Here is a 25,001-nt window from a genome sequence, read left to right as displayed (position 1 = left end):
TGCATGTGAAGATACCTCCTGCCCTGCACTTGTCTTTGCACACTCTCAAGTAGCAGCATCAAGAAGCACATCCTTGTCCTAGCGCAGCGTTCAGTTGTCTATACCCCAGTCCTTGGAACGCAAGGGCAAATATGCAGCCAATGCCCCACAGGCCACAGTACTAAATTCCCACATTTCACAACTGCTTGCGCTTGAAATATTGCCTTTAAGGCTTGTGGAGACAGAAGCATTACGCAACCTGATGGCGGCGGTGGCGTACTCGGTCCCCAGCCGCCACTATTTCTCCTGGTGTGCCGTCCCCGCATTACACAAGCACATGTCCCAAAACATTAGCCGTGCCCTCAACAACGCAGTTACTGGGAAAGTCCACCTAACCACGGACACGTGGACAAGTGCTTGTGGGTAGGGACGGTACATCTCGCTGACTGCACGCTTGTTAAAGTACACCGCCTGTGTGCCCATTTTAGAAAGTCACCTACTGCTTCCACCGCCCTTGCCGTGTTTCAGCAGCGTTTGACTGGTATGTGATGTCCCCACTACACTGCAGATGTTGGGAAGGATTTGTGAGCAGAAGAGGGCAGAGTTGTTGAGTACCAGCATCAACAAGGCCGTCGGTATTCAGTTCAGACTCCACACATAAGACCTCAGGAGTGGACATGGATGTCAGACATATGTACCATCCTCCAAAACTTTGAGGACTCCACCAAGATGGTGAGCGGCAATGACGCCATAATTAGCGTCACCATCCCTCTTCTCTGTCTTCTGAAACGCTCTCTGCTCACAATCAAAGAGGATGCATTGCAGGCGGAGCACGATGAGATGGAGCAAGGAACCATACAGGGTCATTACACACAGCCCAGCCTCATCTCATCCCAACGTGGATTGGGTGACAATGAGGAAGTGGAAGAGGAGGAGGAAAAACAGAAGCTAGTTTCAATGCGCTATAGACGGTACTACCTGCACAACTGTCATACCGTCTGTTCAGCGTGGATGGCCAGAGAACAGAGAGGAGGAGGAGGAGAGCATGGTCAGTCATCCTCTTGTTGAGGACACGGAAGTCTTGCCTGTTAGCAGTCTGGCACGCATGGCTGAGTTTATGATACGCTGCCTTTCCCATGACCCTCTCAAAATTTTGGGTGACAGTCATTACTGGTTGGTGACACTTCTAGACCCACTCTACAAGGAGAACTTTCACTCTCTTATTCCTGAGGTGGAGAGGTCTACAAAAATGGGGCAGTACCAGAAGGCCATTGTTGCAGAACTATTAAAAAAATTCCCATCTGAAAACGCTGGGATTCCCATCTCAAAACACAGTTTGTTGGACAACCAAGGAGTACAGGCGAGAGAGACCCAAATGCAATCCAGCAGAGGCAGGGGAACACTGTAAAAGTTCTGGGACAGTTTTCTCAGACCCTCCCATCGCACAGGCCCTGAGGTGCGGGGTACTCTCACAAGGAGTGCAAAGTTTGGGAAGATGCTGAGAGAATACCTTGCCGACCGTACCAACATCCTCCGTGATTCCTCTGTGCCTTTTAATTATTGGGTATCCAAGCTGGATACGTGGAATGAACTGGCTCTCTATGCCTTGGAGGTCCTGGGCTGCCCTGCCGCTAGTGTTTTATCAGAGCAGGTTTTTAGTGCCGCTGGTGGAAGTATAACTGATAAGCGCATCTGCCTGTCAACTGAAAATGCTGACAGGCTGACTTATAAAAATGAACAAGAGATGGATTGGGCCAGACTTCTCAACACTACCGAATGATAGCAGCGTAGCCTAAACTCAAATCCAGTGTCTTTTTTTTGTGAGGTCTATTCCCATGCACGTTTTCACACCCAGACATGGGTATACGCTTCCTGATTTTGGCTATTTGCTCTTGTCCTCCTCCTTCTCCTCATCCTCATCCTCAACCACCATATCATCAGGGTGACCGTGGTCCGTGATGCTACACCCACATAATTTTTTTAAAGGGTGTTTATGATGCCCGCAAAAAAAAAAAAAATGATACAGTATGTTCATGCATACCCCCCAGGGGTAAATGTTTGTCAGCCCATACACTTAGTGCATGGGCATTACAAGTATAGGAGACCCTCTCCTTTCTAATGGGCACATTTTTTTATGAGGCCTTCTAAGTCTCTTCCAAGGGGCATTGGAGTGCCTCCCAATTTTTGGCAGCCCTTGCATTCACTGCATAGGCCAACACTATGGGAGACCCTCTCCTTTCTAATGGGAATTTGTTATTACTGTGGCCCTGCTCTATGTGTCTTTAAATTCTTAGTGGGGTTTTCCTATATTTGGTCAGCCGTTGGACTCACTGCATACCCTATAACTGTATAGCAAACTCTCTCCTTTATAATGGGAATTTGTCGTTACTGTGGCCCTGCTCTATGTGTCTTTAAATTCTTAGTGGGTTTTTTTCCAAATCTTGGCAGCCCTTGCAGTCACAGCATGGGCATTACCACTTATAGGAGACCCGCTCCTTTATAATGGGAACATTTTTTTTACTGAGACCCTCCTCTATGTCTCTTCAAAGGGGTATTGGGTTGCGTCCGAATTTTTGGCAGTCACTGCATACGCAATAACAGTATAGGAGACCCACTTGTTAATAATGGGAACAACAAAGCATAGCCGGCTGATGGCTCTCTAACAATAGCGAGGGCCGACTGCTGACCTTTTAAGAATAGTAAGGGCCGTCTGATGGCCCTATAAAAATAGTCTTTGTGACTTTCAGAGTCCCTCCATCATAAATGAAACAGGATTGCCAGATAAGGTTGTAAAATGTTAAAAAGACATTTCCCGGTGAATGCATTTGTCTTAAAAAATAACATAAAAAACCCCCAAAACAATAGGATCTTTCTTTAGTATAAAAAAACAGAGTCGCCAATTTAACCTCAATGTAATCACATTGTTCAGCTCCTGCACCTCCTCCTCCATCTCCGAAATGACCATATCAGTCACAAGCTGACAGCACTGCAGCACTGTCTTGGCCAAGCGGCAACAGGCTGTGCTGAAGATAACATGCTTAATGCTTGGGTGACAAACCGCCCAGCGCTGCAGAGTTGTTGAAAGCTGTAACACAGCAGCCTGATCTGTGGCTCTCACTGCTGAACATACAGCCAGGCATGGTCGTGTGTCACAATGGGCGGAACCTAGGGACGGAGAAATTACAGCCGTAGATACGACTTCCCTCTATGCTAGTCCTTTCACCGAGCTAAAGAATATGGCTGTGGTGAAATACAGTACAACTCCCACTGAGAAGCCTTTCTCCCCCGCTCAAGAGCCACATAGCAGCTGCAAAGTTAGGGTTATCATGAACTCTCCTGAGGTAAAAAGCTAGGGCACACCAGTGGATTCTCTGGTGGGACTGCCCAACCCTGCCGAGAAGCTGCCCTGGCTAAGAAAAGTGTGGGAGAAGGTTCCCGGACACTCTATGGCTGCTTTTTTAATGTGGATCGGACGTGCTTATGCATATTATTTCTCAAACCGCATTGCAGATTAGGCCATTGCCCAACTCTGTAGTCATGAAATTAAATGCGCAGAGAAAGATGTGTGTGTGTGTCAAAGCACCACGGACAAGTGCGAGTTGATGTTGGACGGGCTGCCATTGCTTCTGCAACAAGCTGCATTAGCAGACTTCCTGGGAGAAATGACACCCAGAGTAGATACGGTTTCCCTCTATGCCAGTCCTTTCACCCAGCTAAATACAAGTCAGTAAAAAAAGCTGTGGACTGACTCCGTACCGTCCCTGGCCACATTCACCTGTCCACGTGTTTGTGGTTAGGCGGTCCTTCCCAGTAAGTGAACTGGGGAGGGCATGGGTAATGTTGTGGGACCCGTGGTTGTGGAAGGCAGAGACGATACCGGGAGAAATGGTGGCGGCTGGGGACCGAGTACGGACACCCGGCCGCCGCCGGCATGAGGTTATGAAAAGCTTCCGCCTCCACGAGCCTAAAAGGCCACATTTCAAGTGAAAGCAGCTTTAGAGGACTTCCTGGGAGAAATGACAGCTGGAGTAGATATGGTTTCCCAAGTCCTTTCATAAAGTTAAAGAATATGGCTGTGGTAAAATACAACTCAGCAAAAAAAGCTGTGGACTGGCTCTGTACCGTCCCTGGCCACATTCACCTGTCCACGTGTTTGTGGTTAGGCGGTCCTTCCCAGTAAGTGCACTGGGGAGGGTACGGGTAATGTTGTGGGACCCGTGCTTGTGGAAGGCGGAGACGATACCGGGAAGAATAGTGGCGGCTGGGGACCGAGTATGGATACCCGGTCGCCGCCGCCATAAGATTGTGGACAGCTTCCGCCTCTACGAGCCTAAAAGGCCACATTTCAAGTGCAAGCAGCTGTCAAAAATTTGGCAGTATAGTATTGCAGCCTGTGGGAGGGTGGGTGGCTGGCTGCATACTTGCGCTTGCATTAAAAGGAATTGGGTAGGGACAACTGAACGCTGCACTGGGACAAGGACGTGGACGGTGATTGTTGCAAGTCTGCAACGACAGGTGCATGGCGGGAGGCATCTTCGCATGCGCCAAGCATCACTTATGATGGGCACACTTTTAGGCAGTGACCTGGGAGTCAGAAATGCTTCCAGAGGTCTTCCCCATGCTGTTCCCATGTCTTTTCAGCACTGTATGCATGTGACTCGCCCCCTGGGCCGTGGGGTACTCAAGACCGGGTCTCTAGGTTGCGCGGTGCTGATGGGGGTAGTAGTGGCAACCCGGTCCCGTGCTCAGGGTGTCAAGCTAAAATGGTGGCAGTCTCTTATATATATATATATATATATATATATATATATATATATATATATATATATATATATATATATATATATATATATATATATATACACATGTGAAAGTCCGACTACGCCACCCGTGGATTGCGGTCAGGGATAACCGCCGCTGCAGGACAGGCCGCTGGGGCTGGTATTGGTGAGCAGCACAGGAATGGTATAACTCCCCCCGGGAGGAGTGTAGCCCCAGGGCAGTGTAGGTGGATGTTGGGGGTAATAGTTCCGGCCGCGATAGTCAGTATGCAGAGTCCGCTTAAACAGTTCAGGGTCTTTATTGTAACAGATGGTAATGACCCAACAACAGTACCGGCTAGAAGGGGGCCTGGATGTCTGAGAACACTCGGGATGCCCCTCTGGTCAGGGTGAGGGTGTAGGCCTACCGTGCTCTCTATGCTCTTTCTGACTATTCCCCTCTTCGTGGTATAATAGCCCACGTTCCTGAGCATGCCGTGTATTCTCGCCCGTATGGCTTGCAACTTGGGTTCCTTTTACCTTTGGCCTCTCTTGGCCTTGCTGGTCCCTTCTGCTGTGGCGGAGCCTCCGGGCTTCTTAGGCCGAGAGACCTGAAATCCCTCGCGGGTTGGTTCTCTGCTGTGGGACTTAGAGTCTTCACAACCTCGGACCCCAATGTCCGGTTAGATGGTTCTCTATCTGCCAGGACAGGCTCTCCGCACCGTACGTCCCTGGCTCGTGGCTTCTCCACTGCCTCACGACCTCCTCAGCTACAGCTGAACTGTCCCTTCTTCTCTGGGACTAGTCTCACTCCTGAGCTAGGTCGTCCAGTTCTCTCTAACCCTGCCCCCAGTTCCAGCTTTTATAGGGGCAGCCAGCTCCCCCTACTGGCCTGGGGCAGGAGGTGCTGAATGCTAATTGTCCCTAACCAGGGAACGTCCCTCCTGCTCTCAGACACAGCCTTTATTATTTGCGGCATCCAGGCCTGGGGTGACACACATGTGTCTGATGATGTGTCACACACCACATGGCCAGATAAGGTTGTAAAATGTTAAAATGACATTTCCCAGTGAATGCATTTGTCTTGGTTGAAAGCAATGCAAAAGTGCAAAAATGCATCAAAAACGCTACGTGTGAACATAGCCCAAGGTGTGGAGGAGTATTTTTGTTTTTGGTTATTTATTTTGCCTTATATACAAGTCATTACCCTGGAAAGGATGTTCCTTAACATTTCCCAGAAAAATCCATTTTGGTTTTGTTTTTGTATGTTTTATTGTGAGTCCGTAAAAGTGGCGTAATACTCTGACAACATTGTTGACAGCAGTGACCTGGGAGTCAGAAATACTTCCATGGGTCTTCCCCATGCAGTTACCATGTCATTTGAGCACTGTTCCCGTCGATTTGGGCAATTTTTAGGCCCTCTGTAGACCGCCGGGGGGAGCCGCCTGAAAAATGCTCGAGTTTCCCATAGACTTACATTGGGCTCGTTGCTCGGGTCGAGCACCCGAGTATTCCAATTTGCTCTACCCGAGCAACAAATACCCGAGCATTTTAGTGCTCGCTCATCACTAAAGTAGACTTGTGGGAAATGTTATTTATTAACTATTTTGTGTGACATATCTCTCTGATTTAAGGGCATAAAAATAAACATTTTGAATATTGCAAAAAATTTTCACCAAGTTTTCGATTTTTTTCACAAATAAACGCAAGTCATAACAAAGAATTTTTTCTACAATCATGACGTACAATATGTCATGAAAAAAACAATTTCGGAATCAGTGGTATCCGTTGAAGCGTTTCAGAGTTATTACCTCATAAATTGACAGTGGTCAGAATTGTAAAAATTGGCCTGGTCATTAACGTAAAAAAAAAAAAAAAAAAAAAAAGGGTCACCTTGCCGCTGGTGGGACGGCTTGTATACTTTTTTTGATCAAAAATAGTTCACTAAGTATCCTATATTTATTATGCAACTTTGCTTTACATTTATATATAATGATGGTAGGGTATGAGATATATTTTTGTCTTTTGTAGGTTTTGCTTCTTTTTGCTAGTGTGAACATGCTCCTATTTCTTGCATGTCTACCATCTTAGACCTCAGTTCACATTGCTTGGTTTTTTGTCTTGTTTGCATTCTGTGCAATTTAAGGGTGTGGCATCCCCTTTGTTGAGCTGATTAGTATATATGTAGCTTACCACGGACCTAGGTGGTCTGGAGTTGGGACCCGGTCCTATTTGTCTACCCTTTTATATGCATTACTTCAACTTTGATATACAGTAAGGTTTTTAATATAGACAGTATAGGTACCGTCCCAATTTAGGGTCACCTTGCCGCTGGTGGGACGGCTTGTATACTTTTTTTGATCAAAAATAGTTCACTAAGTACCCTATATTTATTATGCAACTTTGCTTTACATTTATATATAATGATGGTAGGGTATGAGATATATTTTTGTCTTTTGTAGGTTTTGCTTCTTTTTGCTAGTGTGAACATGCTCCTATTTCTTGCATGTCTACCATCTTAGACCTCAGTTCACATTGCTTGGTTTTTTGTCTTGTTTGCATTCTGTGCAATTTAAGGGTGTGGCATCCCCTTTGTTGAGCTGATTAGTATATATGTAGCTTACCACGGGCCTAGGTGGTCTGGAGTTGGGACCCGGTCCTATTTGTCTACCCTTTTATATGCATTACTTCAACTTTGATATACAGTAAGGTTTTTAATATAGGCAGTATAGGTACCGTCCCAATTTAGGGTCACCTTGCCGCTGGTGGGACGGCTTGTATACTTTTTTTGATCAAAAATAGTTCACTAAGTACCCTATATTTATTATGCAACTTTGCTTTACATTTATATATAATGATGGTAGGGTATGAGATATATTTTTGTCTTTTGTAGGTTTTGCTGGTCATTAACGTGCAAACCAACTTTGGGGGTAAAGGGGTTAACAGTAGTTCTGCAATATTTTTTTCTTTTATTATTTATATATACATTTTGCAGTTATTTTCTTGCTGCTGGACTTCAAACATACTACAGACCCAATAAAGCCCAAAAATAATTAGCGGCTATGTAAGGAATCATAGTTTGCAGAAAGATCTTCGTGCCTTAGAACACTGTACTACATGGACTGCTGGACTCTCTTACCCTAGTTGCTCCTTGGAGTGTAATTTTGATCCTGCACCACCTGTCTATTACCTGATAGTCCCCTAAGAACACAACACCTGCCCTCTAGAGTTGTGTAAAGCCAACCATGACACTGCTGCCTGTCAATTACCATTCCCGTGTCTATTGCTAATTGTCTGATGCTTTTTTACGGTCATATTTTTCCTAATCTGAAGTATACATTTTCTTTCTCTGAAAATGTTTTCAGAAAGGAGTACATATATAAATAGTGTATGGATAGATATATACACACTGATCAGCCATGACACTAAAATCACCTGCCTAATGTATAGATTGTCCACATTATTATCAGAACAGCACTAACCTTTTTGAAGCATTGGGGTACACAAAACCTCAGGGGTGACCTGTGGTATCTAGCACCAAGATGTAATTTGTGAGGTAAAGCCGATTTATTTTTCCAGCATATCATACAGACGCTCAATCACATTGTGATTTGGAAAAATGAAAAGCCAAGTCTGCACCTTGTCCTCAAACCTTTCCTGTACAATTTTGCAGTGTGATAGGGTGTATTATCCTGTTTAAAGACATCACTTTTAAGGGTGTCAGGTTTGACCTTCATCCCTCTTCAGATTCCCCATTAAAGGAAGGCACAACAATTGAGGAGTACTTAGTACAACTGAAGCCAGTGCTGGGCAAAGTGCAGCTCAGGGGCCATATCTGGCTCTCTGGCTGTTGTAGTCCAGCCCATGGACTGAGGCAGCCGAAGGGATGAAACAGTGGCCCTTACCAAGCCCTTGCTTATCTGCCGCCACCCGCTGTCATCCGCATTATCAGGATGCAGACAGCGGTGAATACATTAGTGGAGGAAGCAGACGCCAGTTCCTTCTTCCACCGATCAGCGTGTGCAACTGAGACAGCAGATGCGATGATGTCATTACATCGCGTCTGCTGTACGGAGAGTCAGTGCAGTGGAGACCAGGGCAGAGCGCCTGTGGAAAAGGAGCGAGGTGAGTATGTGCTATTTTTTTTAATGTGCTTTTTTTTTAATATGTGTAATGTTTGCAAGTATATAGGTTGTGATGTGAGTGCTCATACTCTACATAGGAAGCTATGTGAGGGCTCACAATGTATATATGAGGCTATGTGAGGGCTCATATTGTGTATAGGAGGCTATGTGGGGGCACATACTGTATATAGGATGCTATGTGGGGGCACATACTGTATATAGGAGGCTATGTGGGGGTTCACAATGTATATAGGAATGCTATGTGGAGCTTATTCTGTGTATAGGAGGCTATGTGGGGGCACATACTGTACATAGGAAGCTATGTGGGGCTCACAGTGTATTTAGAGGGCTATATGAGGGCTCATACTGTATATAGGAGGTTATGTGGGGGTTCACACTGTATACAGGGGGTTATGTGAGGGCTCATAATGTATATAGGAGGCTATGTGAGAGCTCATACTATATACAGTGGGGAAAATAAGTATTTGATACACTGCTGATTTTGCAAGTTTTACCACTTGCAAAGAATGGAGAGGTCTGTAATTTTTATTGTAGGTACACTTCATCTGTGAGAGACAGAATCTAAAATGAAAAACCAGAATATCACATTGTATGATTTGTAAATAATTAAATTGCATTTTATTGCATGAAATAAGTATTTGATCACCTACCAACCAGCAAGAATTCTGGCTCTCACAGACCTGTTCGTTTTTCTTTAAGAAGCCCTCCTACTTTGCACTCATTACCTGTATTAATTGCATCGGCTTGAACCCATTACCTCTATAAAAGACACTGTCCACACAATCAATCACACTTCAAACTCTCCACCATGGTCAAGACCAAAGAGCTGTCTTAGGACAAAATTGTAGACCTGCACAAGGCTGGGATGGGCTACAGGACAATAGGCAAGAAGCTTGATGAGAAGGCAACAACTGTTGGCACAATTATTAGAAAATTCAAGAAACACAAGATGACTGTTAATCTTCCTCAGTCTATGGCTCCATGCGAGATCTCACCTCGTGGGGCAAGGATGATTCTGGGAAAGGTCAGGAATCAGCCCAGAACTAGACGGGAGGAGCAATTCAAGGTCCTGGAGTGGCCTAGCCAGTCTCCATACCTTAACCCAATAGCAAATCTTTGGAGGGAGCTGAAACTCAATGTTGCCCAGCGACAGCCCCGAAACCTGAAATATCTGGAGAAGATCTGTATGGAGGAGTTGGCCAAAATTCCTGCTGCAGTGTGAGCAAACTTGGTCAAGAACTACAAGAAACGTCTGACCTCTGTAATTGCAAACAAAGGTTTCTGTACCAAATATTAAGTTCTGTTTTACTATTGTATCAAATATTTATTTCATGCAATAAAATGCTAATTAATTATGTAAAAATCATACAATGTGATTTTCTGCATTTTATTTTTAGATTCTGTCTCTCACAGTTGGAAGTATACCTACGGTAAAAATTACAGACCTCTCCATTCTTTGTAGGGGGGAAAACTTGCAAAATCGGCAGTGTGTCAAATACTTCTTTTCCCCATTGTATAGGGAAGCTATGTGGGGCTCATACTGCATATAGGATATGTGAGGGCTCATACTTCATTTAGGAGGCTATGTGAGGGCTCATAGTGCTTATACATCTGTGATACCCTGGTTCTTCTGCTTGCTTCCAGTCTTTGAATGACATGTAACTGCTGAGATTTCAATTGTAGGAGGCAAGTCATTCAAAGACCAGAGGCAGGCAGGGGGGCTGGGGAATCACAGACAAGAAGGAGAAGGCCCAGTGCACAGTCCGGCCTCTGTGCACCAAAATCTAATTAACAGAAAACTACAAATGGTGATTAAAGAAGAACCATAAAGCAGATTTCTTCACCAAAAGTATCAATGTAATCAGTATTACAGCCCAATTACAGCCTTGTCTTTACTTTACATTTCAAATTGTTCTGACAGGTTCTTTTAAACACCAAATAGATCTTGAGAACGAGGTGGAATTAAAAAGTAAAATATATCAGAACATTTTAGAACTTTTCAATGCAATACAGCGACTAAGCTTGATTACATAAAACTAAAAATCCTTAAAAAAAAAGAAGAGTTTATTGATGAAAAAAAGAATGAAAAGAAATATAAGATTCAGTTTGGCTTCAGAGACTGGGAGTTCTGTGGAAACTGTTTGGGTAAGAATACAAGGAGAGAACAACGGAAAGGACACCATTGTAGGCATTTACTACAGGCCACCTGGGCAAGCTGAAGATATGGATGAACTCTTTATGTATCAAATGACCAAGTTCTCCAAAAAATATGACGTAGTGGTCATGGGAGATTTCAACTATCCAGACATTTGTTGGGAATCTCTCTCAGGTAAAACTAACAGGTCAAGCAAATTCTTATCCTCTCTTGCTGACAACTTTATCTTCCAAAAGGTAGGGGAGAAAACAAGGGGATCTGCTACTTTGGATCTAATCCTTATAAACAGGGAGGAAATGGTTGAGGAGGTAAAGGTGGCTGGGACCCTAGGAGGCAGCGATCATGCTATTATAGAATTTTGGATAACTAGAGGAGGAAGACATGTGAAGACTCAAACTTCAAGGTTAGATTTTAGAAAGGCAGATTTTAAGAGACTCAGAAAGAGAATAGGAGGGATCCAATGGCTGGATGTCCTTAAGGACAAAAATGTCCAGGAAGGATGGGAAATTTTTAAAAATGAGATTCTCAAAGCACAATCGTTAACAATCCCGAAAAGTAGGAAGAATGGGAAGCATTTAAGGAAACCAGGATGGATGAACACAGAACTTAAACACATGCTAAAAAGAAAGAAAGAAATGTTTATTAAATGGAAAGAGGGAGGCATATCTAAAGAAGATTATAATGCTGTCTGCAGATCCTGCAGGGCATGTATCAGGTTAGCTAAAGCTGACAATGAATTAAGGCTTGCAAGAGATGTCAAAAGCAATAAAAAAGGATTTTGGGGGTATGTCAAAAGTAAAAGAAAAGTCAAAGATGCTATAGGATTTTTACAGGATGAAAATGGAGAAATGGTAAGAGAGGATGTTGAGAAGGCCGAACTTTTTAATTCCTATTTTGCATCTGTTTTCTCTCAGAAAGAAAATGTAACATCAACTGATCTTCACTGTCCTTTTAAAGGAATAGAAGAATCCTAGTTATCTGTAAACAGAAAGATTGTGAGGGAATATTTAGCTAACATAAATGAGTTCAAGTCTCCAGGTCCAGATGAATTACACCCCAGAGTACTGAAGGAGATCGTAGAAGAAATTTTAGAACCACTCTCCATAATCTTTGAAAATTCTTGGAGAACAGGAGAAGTCCCAGAAGACTGGAGAAGAGCAAATGTTGTTCCTATCTTCAAAAAGGGGAAGAAGGTGGACCCAGGGAACTATAGGCCGGTGAGTCTGACTTCTATACCAGGAAAGATCTTTGAACAAATTATTAAACAACATGTATGTAAGTACATGGATAAGAATGAAGTGATTAACCAGAGTCAGCATGGGTTTGTAACTAACAAGTCATGTCAGACTAACTTAATTTCCTTCTATGACAGAATCACTGACTGGGTGGATCAGGGAAATGCTGTAGATATAGTATATCTTGACTTCAGCAAAGCATTTGACAAAGTATCTCACACCATCCTTATTGAAAAAATGACCAAGTATGCAATGGACCAGGCAACTGTTAGGTGGATTCATAACTGGCTTAGTGATCGGACTCAAAGGGTGGTTGTAAATGGCTTCACATCCAGCTGGATGAATGTCTCAAGTGGAGTACCACAGGGCTCTGTCCTGGGACCTGTATTGTTCAACATCTTCATCAATGATTTAGATGAAGGAATTGAGGGTAAACTGATTAAATTTGCTGATGACACAAAGCTAGGAGGGATAGCTAATACTAGAGAAGAGAGAGAGAGGATTCAAAAAGACCTAAATAAACTGGAGCAGTGGGCTGCAACCAACAGAATGTTTTTTAACAGGGAAAAATGCAAAGTACTATATCTGGGCAATAAAAATGAAAAAAGCATATACAGAATGGGAGGAATAGAGTTAAGCAACAGTACATGTGAAAAAGACTTAGGTATACTAATAGATCATAGACTGAACATGAGTCAACAGTGTGATGCAGCAGCAAAAAAGGCAAATACAATTCTGGGATGTATTAACAGAAGCATACAGTCTAGATCACGTGAAGTCATTATTGGTCTTTACTCCTCTTTGGTCAGACCTCATCTGGAATACTGTGTACAGTTTTGGGCACCACATTTTAAAAAAGACATAGACAAACTGGAACAAGTTCAGAGAAGAGCGACCAGAATGGTGACTGGTCTGCAAACCATGTCCTATGAGGAACGGTTGCAGGATTTGGGAATGTTTAGCTTGCAAAAAAGAAGACTGAGAGGAGACTTAATAGCTGTCTACAAATATGTCAAGGGCTGTCACATTGTAGAAGGATCATCTTTATTCTCATTTGCACAAGGAAAGACTAGAAGCAATGGGATGAAACTAAATGGGAGGAGACACAGATTAGATATTAGAAAAAACTTTTTGACAGTTAGGGTGATTAATGAGTGGAACAGGCTGCCACGAGAGGTGGTGAGTTTTCCTTCAATGGACGTCTTCAAACAGAGGCTGGACAGACATCTGTCTGAGATGATTTAGTGAATCCTGATTTGAGCAGGGGGTTGGACCAGATGACCCAGGAGGTCCCTTCCAACTCTACCATTCTATGATTCTATGATTCTTCCCTCTAAAGTGTGCTGCTCCAGGCAACCACCTAATATGTCTGCACATTAAATACAGGCCAGTCACTTTCCTCTGAAGCTCTGCCAGTCTACTTGTATAACTAGTTTTATTGGCACATAAATATGTAGGCAAATAAATCATAATATTTTTTTTATCGAGAACCTGTCACCATTCCTGACCTGGTTGGTCTATTTTAGTAAATACTTACGTATCGCAAAATAATTATTTTCATAGAAGTCTTTGCTGTGCAATTTCTCTGTTACTCCTCCTAGGAGTACATGAATAAATTAACAACTGAACATTACCACTCCAATTGTCAAAAGGGTGTGACCCTATGCAGTGTAACATTGTCAGCAGTGATTGGCTAATATCAGCGTGCACAAACGCCTCCCCCAAATGGTATAGCTCAGTTGTCAATTTATTTATACATTTCTAGAAAGAATAACAGAACTGGCACAAAGTACAGGTCTAAGGAAAGAGGCACAAGAAATGTTATAATAGGGCGAATGCATTTATTTCCTAAAACATGACATGTCAGGAGAGCTGGCAAATTCTGTTTCAGTTGTCTCTAATAGAACTTGGTTATGCTTTTCTATTACTCTTTGCATTTAAACTGTTTGTCTCTGAATTCCGTAATGGTTAAAATTGTAAAATGCTGGTAGGCGCACACATTTTGCAATTTACCACTTATTAAAGAAGCGATCCTATCAACGTTTTTATCCACTTAATATATTGTAATCATCATATTATATAGCACTGTGTACTTACAATTGCTCATTTTACCTTTCTACCCAGTTAATTCTTCTTATTTCTCTGCTCTATGCAGAATCAGAAAGTCTCTCTTGTCTGCAAAAATCATTCCCTTCTTCAGCTCCTGACCAGCTGCTCTCTCCTCCCCCTGCCAGAGACTTTTGCAGTGACTGATGAGTCATGGAAGGAAAATTGACTTCCTGTTTCTTAGAAGGATTCAGCTAGTCAGTTTTCAATCATGTGATGTCATAGACCTAATGGAAAAGAGAAGAATTTACTGAGTAGAAGGGCAAATTGAGCAATTGTAAGTATGTAAAGGTGGAGAAGAGCTCCTAAACCTTCCCTGAAGACACTGTTATTGTATTTTATGTGGAATGTATTGTACCCCCTTGTGGGAAGCAGTGTCCTGTCAGGCAGGAAGAACAGTGTTAACTGTAGGGCTGGCTCACGGTTGGAGGGGGGGGGGAGTGGAGTGGGGGTTGATAGAGGAGTTCCTGGTTTTATGTAGGGAGTAGTGAGTTGATAGTGAACTAGAGAAGATATAGGACTCACAGAGCTGTATCTAGGTGTGTTCTGTAGATGGCCAGTATTGCAAAGAAGTAGCAAGCCTTACAACAGACAAGTGACGCGCCCCTGGGCCTTCTGTGTCGTGCGGCATCGCGCGCACGGGGGCTTACCCGGAGCCGGATCAGATGGGGGTAGTAGTCTCGTGGCGGTGACCCAGTCCGTGCCCAGGGAGTCAAACTAAGTGGCGGTCTATTAGCAGTAGATGTTGGATGACTACGCCACCCGTTGAATGCAGCTTTGGAGCTGCCGCTGCAGGGCAGACCGCTGAGGCCGGTGGAAGGATGGTGCAGCGGGGATGGTATAACCCCCAACGGGAGGGGTATGGCCTCAGGGCAGCAGGTGTAGATGATGGAGGTTGTGATGGTGCAGCAAGGAGAGTCAGAAATGTTGGGTGCAGTTTCAGGGTTTTTACTCACAGATGGTACTTCAGTCACTTCGGCCGGGAGTGACCACCCGAGCCGTACTGCGTTCACCAGGTGCGGGACTCGGCTAACCCCCAGGCAGTTCCGGAGCGTTGTCCTGAGCTCCCCTCTCTCTCTCTTTCTGCTGGCCGTCCCCACCAGGGATCCACCTTTGTCCGGCTCCCTCGGGCCTCTTGGTGCTTAAACCTTCTCTGGCTTTCCTGACCCTACTCGTGGTGTGCCTTCCTGGTGGATATGGTGAGGGTCGTGGCAAAACTTGACCACGACCTCCGGTTCCTGGCTGAGGATCATTAGCCTCCACCAGTTTGGGTTCCGGTACCCGTTTCCGCCAACCCTTCACCCAGTAACTTGTGGGATCTCAGGGTTCCCTCTGGCTCTGCGTCTCTGGGCCTTTCTTCCTCCTCTCTCTCCACTGCAGGCTTGGCCCTGGAGCTGGGCCCAGCCGGAGCCACAGCTCCCTGTCAGCCCTCCTGGCTGAGCTCCTCTGCTCTGCTTCTCCTCAGACTGACTGACTCACTCGCTCACCCTGTCCTAAGATGGTGCCCACCATATATACTCCCTCTATGTGTGAGCCCAGGTGACTAGCACCCAATGGGCTCCTATCTCTATGCCCAGAGCCCCTCCCCTATCTGCCCCTACACTACTGGGATGTTCCACCCCCCCTCCCACTCCAGCCAGGGACAGACACTGTCGTACCTGCACATTCACCTAGTGGGAGTACCATTGATCTGTCCCCCGGAAATGGGATGAGTGTAGTGCATGCAGCTAGCTGAGCTCAGTCCCACACTCCATCCTTACCCGGGAGTGGAATACCACACCTCTGGCTCGAGGTGCACTACCCCTGTAGCAGCCGAGTCCTCGGGGTGCTACATTCCCCCCTGGTAAACCACAGCACGTCCTCGGGCTGTAAAAGAGCAAAACATACAAACATACAAAAAATTTTTAAAGTGCACTTACATATAAGATATATTAACTTTCACTCATCCCTTTATGGGAGGTACTTTTCTCTTTTAACGTTACAAGTATAAAACATTACGAACACACACATTTATAAAATATCATTAACTCTTTTAGCATAATAAAACTTTTTCATAAGAAACATTCTTGATCCCTGGCCACCGTGCAACTTGTGACCAGGTAAAGTGCAACAGTCACTTGTAGAAAAACAGTTTTTCTTTAAAACCGGTAGGGGGCGCTTTAGAAAGCGCAACTATATACAGGGTATGGCCGCTCTCAGTCCTCGACCAGGTAGAGGGAAAGAACGACCGCTCTCAGTCCTCGGTCAGTGGGAATAGGGGAATGGCTGCTCACAGTCCTCAGCCTGTTTAAGGATAGGGGACGCAGGTAACAGTTCACACTTGTCCCAACGGGGAACTCACTTTACTTCTAGCAGCATGACAAGTACCCTACGGGTAACTATGTACAGTTCCACTTTACCGTACTTCAGTAACGGCGTCCTCCTGCTCCTTTCTGAGGGTAATCTTCAAACCCGTCCGGGTCCTCTTGATCCTCCTCATACCGCAGCTCTTCCTCCGTCAACCGGTGTACATGAAGGGCATACGGTCCTTTGGCACACTGATGCCGGGTGAAAGTGACCTCGTCACCCAGGTAAAGGTCACGACCACGGTGTCCCTCCGGCAGATGAGACTCGACATCCCTGCGGGTGACAAAGACGTCGCCGGGGGTTCGGTGATCCCGGATAAAGCCCCAACCGTGCTCCAGTTGGAACTTGATTACGGTCCCGGTGGCGCGGGGACCGTGGGCCGCACGGCGGTCTCGCCGGGTCCGGCTTTTCTGCTCCGCACTCTGAACTTGCAGCCGCTCCTCGCGGACCCGCCTCTCTCGCCGCTCCCTGTCGAAGACCTCCAGTTGTTGCCGGCAGCACTCCGCACGCTCGGCTGCGGCCGCCCGGGTCTCTTGGGTGAAGCCGATGAGGTTTTCTCCAGTGGGGTCCCATGCGAACTGCGCCTCCTCCAACGGGAGTGGGGTGATCTTGGCGGGTGCCGGAGCCGGGATCAGGGGCTCACACAGGGGCCTTTCCTTCCGGAGTCGGGGATGGTAGTACTCCGGTGGCCACTCAAAGGGCTGCCCATCCGGGCAAGTATGCTGGGTGAACAGGTCTTCACCCAAGGGCAGGACTTTGAGGGTTGAGGGCGCGGTGATGGCAGCGGCGCCCGGATTCACCAGGCCTTGTGACCAGGCCGGTGGCACCTTAAAGGTGAAGGGCACTGCGGAGACGGCGGCGCCCGGGGGTACTCGACCTTGCGACCAGGCCAGTGACTTGGTGGAGATAGAGGGCTCTGTTGGAACTGCGGCGCCCGGGGGTACTCGGCCCTGCGACCAGGCCGGTGGCGTCTCCTGCTTGGCCGCGCTCGGGGTTGAGGCGCGTGACGTCACAGGGGGCGTGGCCGCGGCTCCTGCTTGAGGCCTAGTCTGGAGCGGTGGCGGTGCAGCAACGGGTACGGTCGGTGGGATTTCAGGCTCTGCGACGGGGAGCTGGGGCAGGCTTACGGTTGCTGGGCTTGGGGTAGTAACGTCCCCTTTACCTGCCTCCGTCTCTTCAGCTTCTTCCACGGCGTCGTCTCCGGCCTTCATCCCCTCCGCACCGGCTTCAGGGGCAGGCGTGCTCCTCGTTGCGGGTGGTGTCCTTTGCTGGCGGGTTCCAGCCTGCAGGGCCATCTCTCTGCTCCACTCAGCTAGTACTTCTCGCTGTACTCGGGCCATCTTCCGAGCCAGGCCCTCCAGCGCGGTCCGTGCATGCTCCCGATCTTTGGGGAGCTGTGCCAGAATCTCCACCAGGCCTTCTGGGGTGGCGGCCTGCAGCAGGCTCCTGACCACAGGGTCGGTGCTGCCTGACTCTCCCTCCATCTCCGGGTGCGAACTCTCCAGACTCCCCCAGGCTGCACCCATCCTCACTCTTTTGTTCTTGATCCGCCCACACTGAGGGTGGTCCCGGGGCAACTTGGTGATTGTCAGTTCCAGGGGCAGTCCCCCCACGCTGATGGACATCTCTATCATTGCAGTCTCTGCTGGTGGGGGCGGTCTTTGCTTTTGGCGCTCTTCTGGGACCAGGCCCACGATGGGAGGTAGTCTCTTGCCACCCTCTGGCACGCCCATAATGGCGTCCGCTCTGCCAGGGCGGGAAATCTTCTCAGATGGCGGGAACCGTCTCCCAATGGCGGGAAACTCTGTGGATGGCGGGAAAAGACTGCAGATGGCGGGCAAACGGCGGGAAACGATCCGAGATGGCGTCCGATGGCGGGGACCCTCCGGAACCGGCGGGAGACTTCTTCTTACGGTACAGATAAACTTTTCTTCAGGCACGCAGTACCCGGTGGTAGCGGGCACGTGATCCTGCCGACTACGCCAAAGTTGACGCGCCCCTGGGCCTTCTGTATCGTGCGGCATCGCGCGCACGGGGGCTTACCCGGAGCCGGATCAGATGGGGGTAGTAGTCTCGTGGCGGTGACCCGGTCCGTGCCCAGGGAGTCAAACTAAGTGGCGGTCTATTAGCAGTAGATGTTGGATGACTACGCCACCCGTTGAATGCAGCTTTGGAGCTGCCGCTGCAGGGCAGACCGCTGAGGCCGGTGGAAGGATGGTGCAGCGGGGATGGTATAACCCCCAACGGGAGGGGTATGGCCTCAGGGCAGCAGGTGTAGATGATGGAGGTTGTGATGGTGCAGCAAGGAGAGTCAGAAACGTAGGGTGCAGTTTCAGGGTTTTTACTCACAGATGGTACTTCAGTCACTTCGGCCGGGAGTGACCACCCGAGCCGTACTGCGTTCACCAGGTGCGGGACTCGGCTAACCCCCAGGCAGTTCCGGAGCGTGGTCCTGAGCTCCCCTCTCTCTCTCTTTCTGCTGGCCGTCCCCACCAGGGATCCACCTTTGTCCGGCTCCCTCGGGCCTCTTGGTGGTTAAACCTTCTCTGGCTTTCCTGACCCTACTCGTGGTGTGCCTTCCTGGTGGATATGGTGAGGGTCGTGGCAAAACTTGACCACGACCTCCGGTTCCTGGCTGAGGATCATTAGCCTCCACCAGTTTGGGTTCCGGTACCCGTTTCCGCCAACCCTTCACCCGGTAACTTGTGGGATCTCAGGGTTCCCTCTGGCTCTGCGTCTCTGGGCCTTTCTTCCTCCTCTCTCTCCACTGCAGGCTTGGCCCTGGAGCTGGGCCCAGCCGGAGCCACAGCTCCCTGTCAGCCCTCCTGGCTGAGCTCCTCTGCTCTGCTTCTCCTCAGACTGACTGACTCACTCGCTCACCCTGTCCTAAGATGGTGCCCACCATATATACTCCCTCTATGTGTGAGCCCAGGTGACTAGCACCCAATGGGCTCCTATCTCTATGCCCAGAGCTCCTCCCCTATCTGCCCCTACACTACTGGGATGTTCCACCCCCCCTCCCACTCCAGCCAGGGACAGACACTGTCGTACCTGCACATTCACCTAGTGGGAGTACCATTGATCTGTCCCCCGGAAATGGGATGAGTGTAGTGCATGCAGCTAGCTGAGCTCAGTCCCACACTCCATCCTTACCCGGGAGTGGAATACCACACCTCTGGCTCGAGGTGCACTACCCCTGTAGCAGCCGAGTCCTCGGGGTGCTACACAAGCAATAGGGACATCAGAATCATTTCTCAGTAAGGCAAGTTGGGGAACCTACTAGAAGAGTCTGAGTGCAGGTGAAGTGTTAGCCAGACCTGGAGATCTGCAGTGAAGGAATACGGGGTCAGCCAGGCTGGAGCACATCAGTAAGGTGGTAGCTAGTGAGAGCTCCCTTACACCTGTAGGGGGCTGGTGGGTGATGAAGATGTTGAGTCAAGAAGGGGTTGTTTAGTTGTCTGATAATTGTTATATGTGTTTATAGTTATTTATTTGATAAAATGTTTTGCTGTGTGAAATCCCTATGGCCGTTATTGTATTGCGGTTCTCCATAGGCTCTGCGTAAGGCCATCCCTGGGATGCGGGAGGTCTGCCCAGAAGGGAACCATACAGTAGGTAAGGGATTTAGTTACACTACACTGCTTAGACACTAGAGAGTTAAGACAGGGGTTTACATCATCAACTGGGAGGGGTTTAGAGTTGTTTTATAGAAAAATAATTCTGGGTTACAGACAGTAGTAGCGAGGGGGAGAGTGAGTAGTGAGGAGCAGTAGGCAGAGTGAGACTGCCGTTGAGGGAGGTGTGTGTCAGGCCACCTCATTCCTGAGTTCAAGATCCGATTGCACAGGACCGATGTAGATTCTGTTCCATGTACTGAGAGAGAGACAGGGTATGGAGGAAGACTTAGCAGACAGGAAAGCAGACTCAATAGCAGCTACAGCAGTGAAGAATTGTTTTACCAGTGCAAGTTATCAGAACAGAATGAGGACATATTTGAGACGGAATCTGGCACAGTCCTAGGCTCACGGGCTGTCAGAAGTGCTCAAGGCGAGGCCTCTATATCCCTAAAGGGGAGATTCTCAGCTGGGTCACAGAAGAAGTGGATAATGTTGGGTCTCTGGACAGGAAGAGAACAAACACTGGAAAGGCACATAACCAAGGGTACTTCACTTACTAAAGAACTTGTCTTGATCTGTATACTGCAGCCGTGTATGGAAGAATTGAACAGTAAAAGTGAGTCTGTTAACCCGGATCTACGATCTCCTGTCTTGCTTGAAGTCGATGTCGGTTCCATAAATGGTGTAACAGTGAATACAGCAAATCCTCCATTGCAGCACACACTACGGTCTCAGTCTTTAATAGTAGAGGGAGCACTTGGCGAAGAGAATAGAGTTTCGGCACACAGCGTGATGGTATCGGCCCTGGGTGCTCCCCTCCACACACCATTCACACAGAGTGCAGCTAGGGTACAATGGTCTTAGCGAAACACATTGACCCATGTGGCCCTGTACCAGGAAGATGGAGATCCCCAGCGTAGCCTTCTGTAAGCCAGCAAAGTTCACCACAAGATGTTAACCGCCGGGTCATCTATAACCCCCATGTATGTGACTCTGTCCTGCGAGACAGAAGAAAATATATTCAAGAACTGTGTCTGATACTATCTGTATATATAGTAGTTCAGTAGTTCCAACACTTAGTAAAGAAGAATTTATTTTTCTTAAACTGTCTGGCTTATTGTCCAAGAATGTGGAGGGTCCCCAGCTCTACTGTGACACAGCAGAGTCCACTTTGAGAGTGATGTTTAAGGTAAAGAACGTTAGTGCACAACCCCGGACACCCATCTGTTTAGTGTTAGGGCTTCCGAAGTAAACCTCGGCCAGGGAAAAGTTTTTATCCTCTAAATATATTGCAATCATCATATTATATAGAACTGTGTACTTAAAGTTGCCTATTTTACCCTTCTACCCAGTTAATTATTCTGTTTTCCATTAGGTCTATGACATCATGTGATTAATAACAGACTACCTGATTCCTTCTATGTAGAAACAGGAAGTCTCTTTTCACTGCATGAGTCATTATTAGAGCTACAATTTTATTCCACTGAAAAGTCCCTGGCATCCCAGCTCCACCCCTCTTTAATGTCTGACCCAGCTGCTCTGCCCCCCTCCCTTGCTTTTATCTCCCTCCCTTGTTCTCTTTTGTTAGTGATATAGGATTGTAGTTCTAATGCTGACTCATGCAGGGAATAGAGACTTCCTGTGCTGCATGCTGTCATTTTGATAATGTCACTCTTATAATTTTTATTGAAAATTGTGTTAAACAGTAAAATTACCGTTATTAGCAAAATACTCAACAAGTACGCAGACTGGATAAACTGGGTAAATAAGGTTATTGAAAATAGCATATCAATTATTCATTCAATGAGGATTATTTTGCAAAAAGGGATTAAAGCCCATTTGGGCAACACAAAAAAAGAGAAAAAAACAATAGATGGTTCAAGTTACCATTACAATAAACCATTATAGAAGCCATTGTAGAAATGGGATATAAGGGTAAAGATTCACTAATCGCTAGTCACTAACCCAGTCAACTTTTCTAATCTCTCAATTAATCTAGAGTAGTCCTAGGTTATCCTTTAGGTCTTCTAGGATGTACCAGGAGATTGAGACGAAAGGCCCTACGATTTTCTTTTTTTCCTCAAGACTGCAATATTTTACAATGAAATTTTTCCCCTTCAAGACAAACTTCCCGCTTGTGACTCCTTATTTGTTATTGCGTCTCCCTGTTCAATCTCCATCTAGTGCTTTAGGTGAATTTTTGGTTGTGAGATAGAAGTTCAGGAGGTTTCCAACCAGTACTCTTTTTTTGGTTAATATTAATATAGTGTGGAGAAGTTTTATCGGACTCTTACTTATGATGGAGGCTGTATCTGAGTTTTCCCAGTAGTCAACATGCACACGTTGGGTATATGGTGAGTCTTTCACCTCAGTATTTGTAAGCCAAAACCAGGAGTGGGTGATAAATCCAGAAGTGGTGACGTGTTTCTATTATACTTTTCCTCTGATTGTTCCACTCCTGGTTTTGGCTTTCAAATAGTGAGATAAAATACTGACCAAATACTGAACGTGTGACCGTGCACTTAGAGGACAGCTTGAGGAGACAATGGTCGTTCAGAGCTCCGTAGGGTACCCACTAGATCTGAGACGGACTTCCAAAAAGATAACTTTTTTATTTTTCCAATGACATAACTATATGAGGGCTTGTTTTTTGCGAGACAAGTTGTAGTTTTAAATGCTATAATTAATTTTACCATATAAAGTAAATATTCCAAGTACTGAAAAATAAAAAAAATCCACGTGCTGTGACATTGTGAAAAAAATAATGCTATTGAACGATTACTTTTTGAGTTTTGATTTTACTGTGTTCATTGTGCAGGAAAAACAACCTGGTTATATGATTGTGCAGGTCAGTTTGATTACAGCAATATTAAGCTTGCATAGTATTTTTTATAAGTGATGAAAAAAAATTGTAAATTTGTATAAAAAAAAAATATTGGTATGTGTCACCGTTTTCTGAGACCCCTAACTTTTTTATCTTTCTGTCAATGAACCTGTATGAGGGGTTGTTTTTTGCATGTCGAGCTGACGGTTTTTTTCATACTGTTTTAGGGTCCATGTGACATTTTGATTGCTTTTTTTTAAATAATATTCTAAAATAGATAATTTTATATAAAGGTGTTGTCTGGTCTAAAACTACAAGCTTGAAGTCAGTCTGTGTGACTGCAGACTTGTGACTCGTCACATTGTGCACACTGTGAGGATTCTCCGGAGCCAGGCCTGAGCGGTAATGTGACCATAAGTATGCGATATACACACTCCCGGCCACACTCCAACTAGACTGGTGCAGCCTCGCTCAATGCAAGTGTATTGAGCGAGGCAATAAATAGTCTAGTCGGAATTTGGCTGGAAGTATGCATATCGCATACTTGCGGTTACAGGACCGCTCGGTCCTGACGCAGAGAATCCTCACAGCGCACAGTGCGCACGATGTGAAGATTCACAAGTCTGCAGTCACACAGAGTGACTACTGACTTGTAGTTTTAGACCAGACATCCCCTTTAAGCCCAGCGACAACGGTATATGTTAAATGCCACAACAGCCAAACTCTATGCCACTGTTAAGTAGTGCAACCACCAAGCTCAGTGCCTCAATGTTGAAGACTTTTCTCAGGTAATTTCTTTTAGAAATACAAGAGGAGAGCAGCGTTAAAGTGTGGGAAGGCATGTGTATTACGCTGACTAGCTTTGTTGTAGTTGAATAATGGATGGCATTATTATGGGCTACTCATTCGGGGGCACTACAGCTGCTTATGGAGGCAATATAACAGGCACACACTGTTATTAGGACACAATGTGCAGGGCGTTTCATATACCTGTGCCGCTTTCAAAACCTGGATGCCATGGATCATTTAATAAACTAAAGGCATTGTAATGTGTTTAAAGAATTTGCAATTTGCTCCCACTAAATTGATTCCACATGAGTGACATCTGGAAATAGAGAGATATGTGCACGATGAGCTAGGAAATCATTTCAATGCAAAACCACAATTTATAGAGTTAAAGTTCAATGGGAGTTGAAAGGTTTCTCTTACTTGGGTGTTTTGAAGCATTCCTCTGTGGGGTGAAAAATGTTATTGGATGATCTGATCTGAGAAGTGATGTTCCACATCAGTGGAGTCCATCCACCTACTAGAATTCTTAATGAGAGTCTTCGGAGATTAGTTTGATGTGGATAATTAAGCCTGTGGACTGGTAATTACATGCATGTATTTCAACACTTATTCCACATAAGTTTGTATATTTGTGTGTGAACAAATCTAACTTATAAAATAAAGCAACATTATAAAAGCCAAGATGCAAGTTCCGTTCTGGTGCGATTTATTTTTCTGTTCATACAGTGATCAGTATTGTTGCTGAGTAGTCTGATGCTTAACAATGTTCGTATTGAAATTAATAGGATTATTGTCTGGAACATTCATAAATAGTACTAGAAAATGATCACCAATGATCCATAACAGCCTGTGCACTGATGAGCATCAGTGATGCTGGAAGTAATCCTGCTGGGACATGTGGAGGATGAACATCCAGATGTCATCCAGTATTGCTACCTATTCATTAAGTAGGATCATCCCAAAGAAGGCAGCTTATATAGCACCTGTGACACCTGTCACATTCTAAGAGCTCTGTTTTTCAGGGTAATTTATAGAATTCACCAAA

Source organism: Phyllobates terribilis, unplaced genomic scaffold, assembly GCF_046119375.1.
Source record: "Phyllobates terribilis strain yellow unplaced genomic scaffold, ASM4611937v1 Scaffold_1__5_contigs__length_1240528914, whole genome shotgun sequence".
In the NCBI taxonomy this organism is placed as follows: Eukaryota; Metazoa; Chordata; class Amphibia; order Anura; family Dendrobatidae; genus Phyllobates; species Phyllobates terribilis.
The sequence above is the reverse complement of the archived record's forward strand: the minus strand, read 5'-3'. Positions refer to the sequence as shown.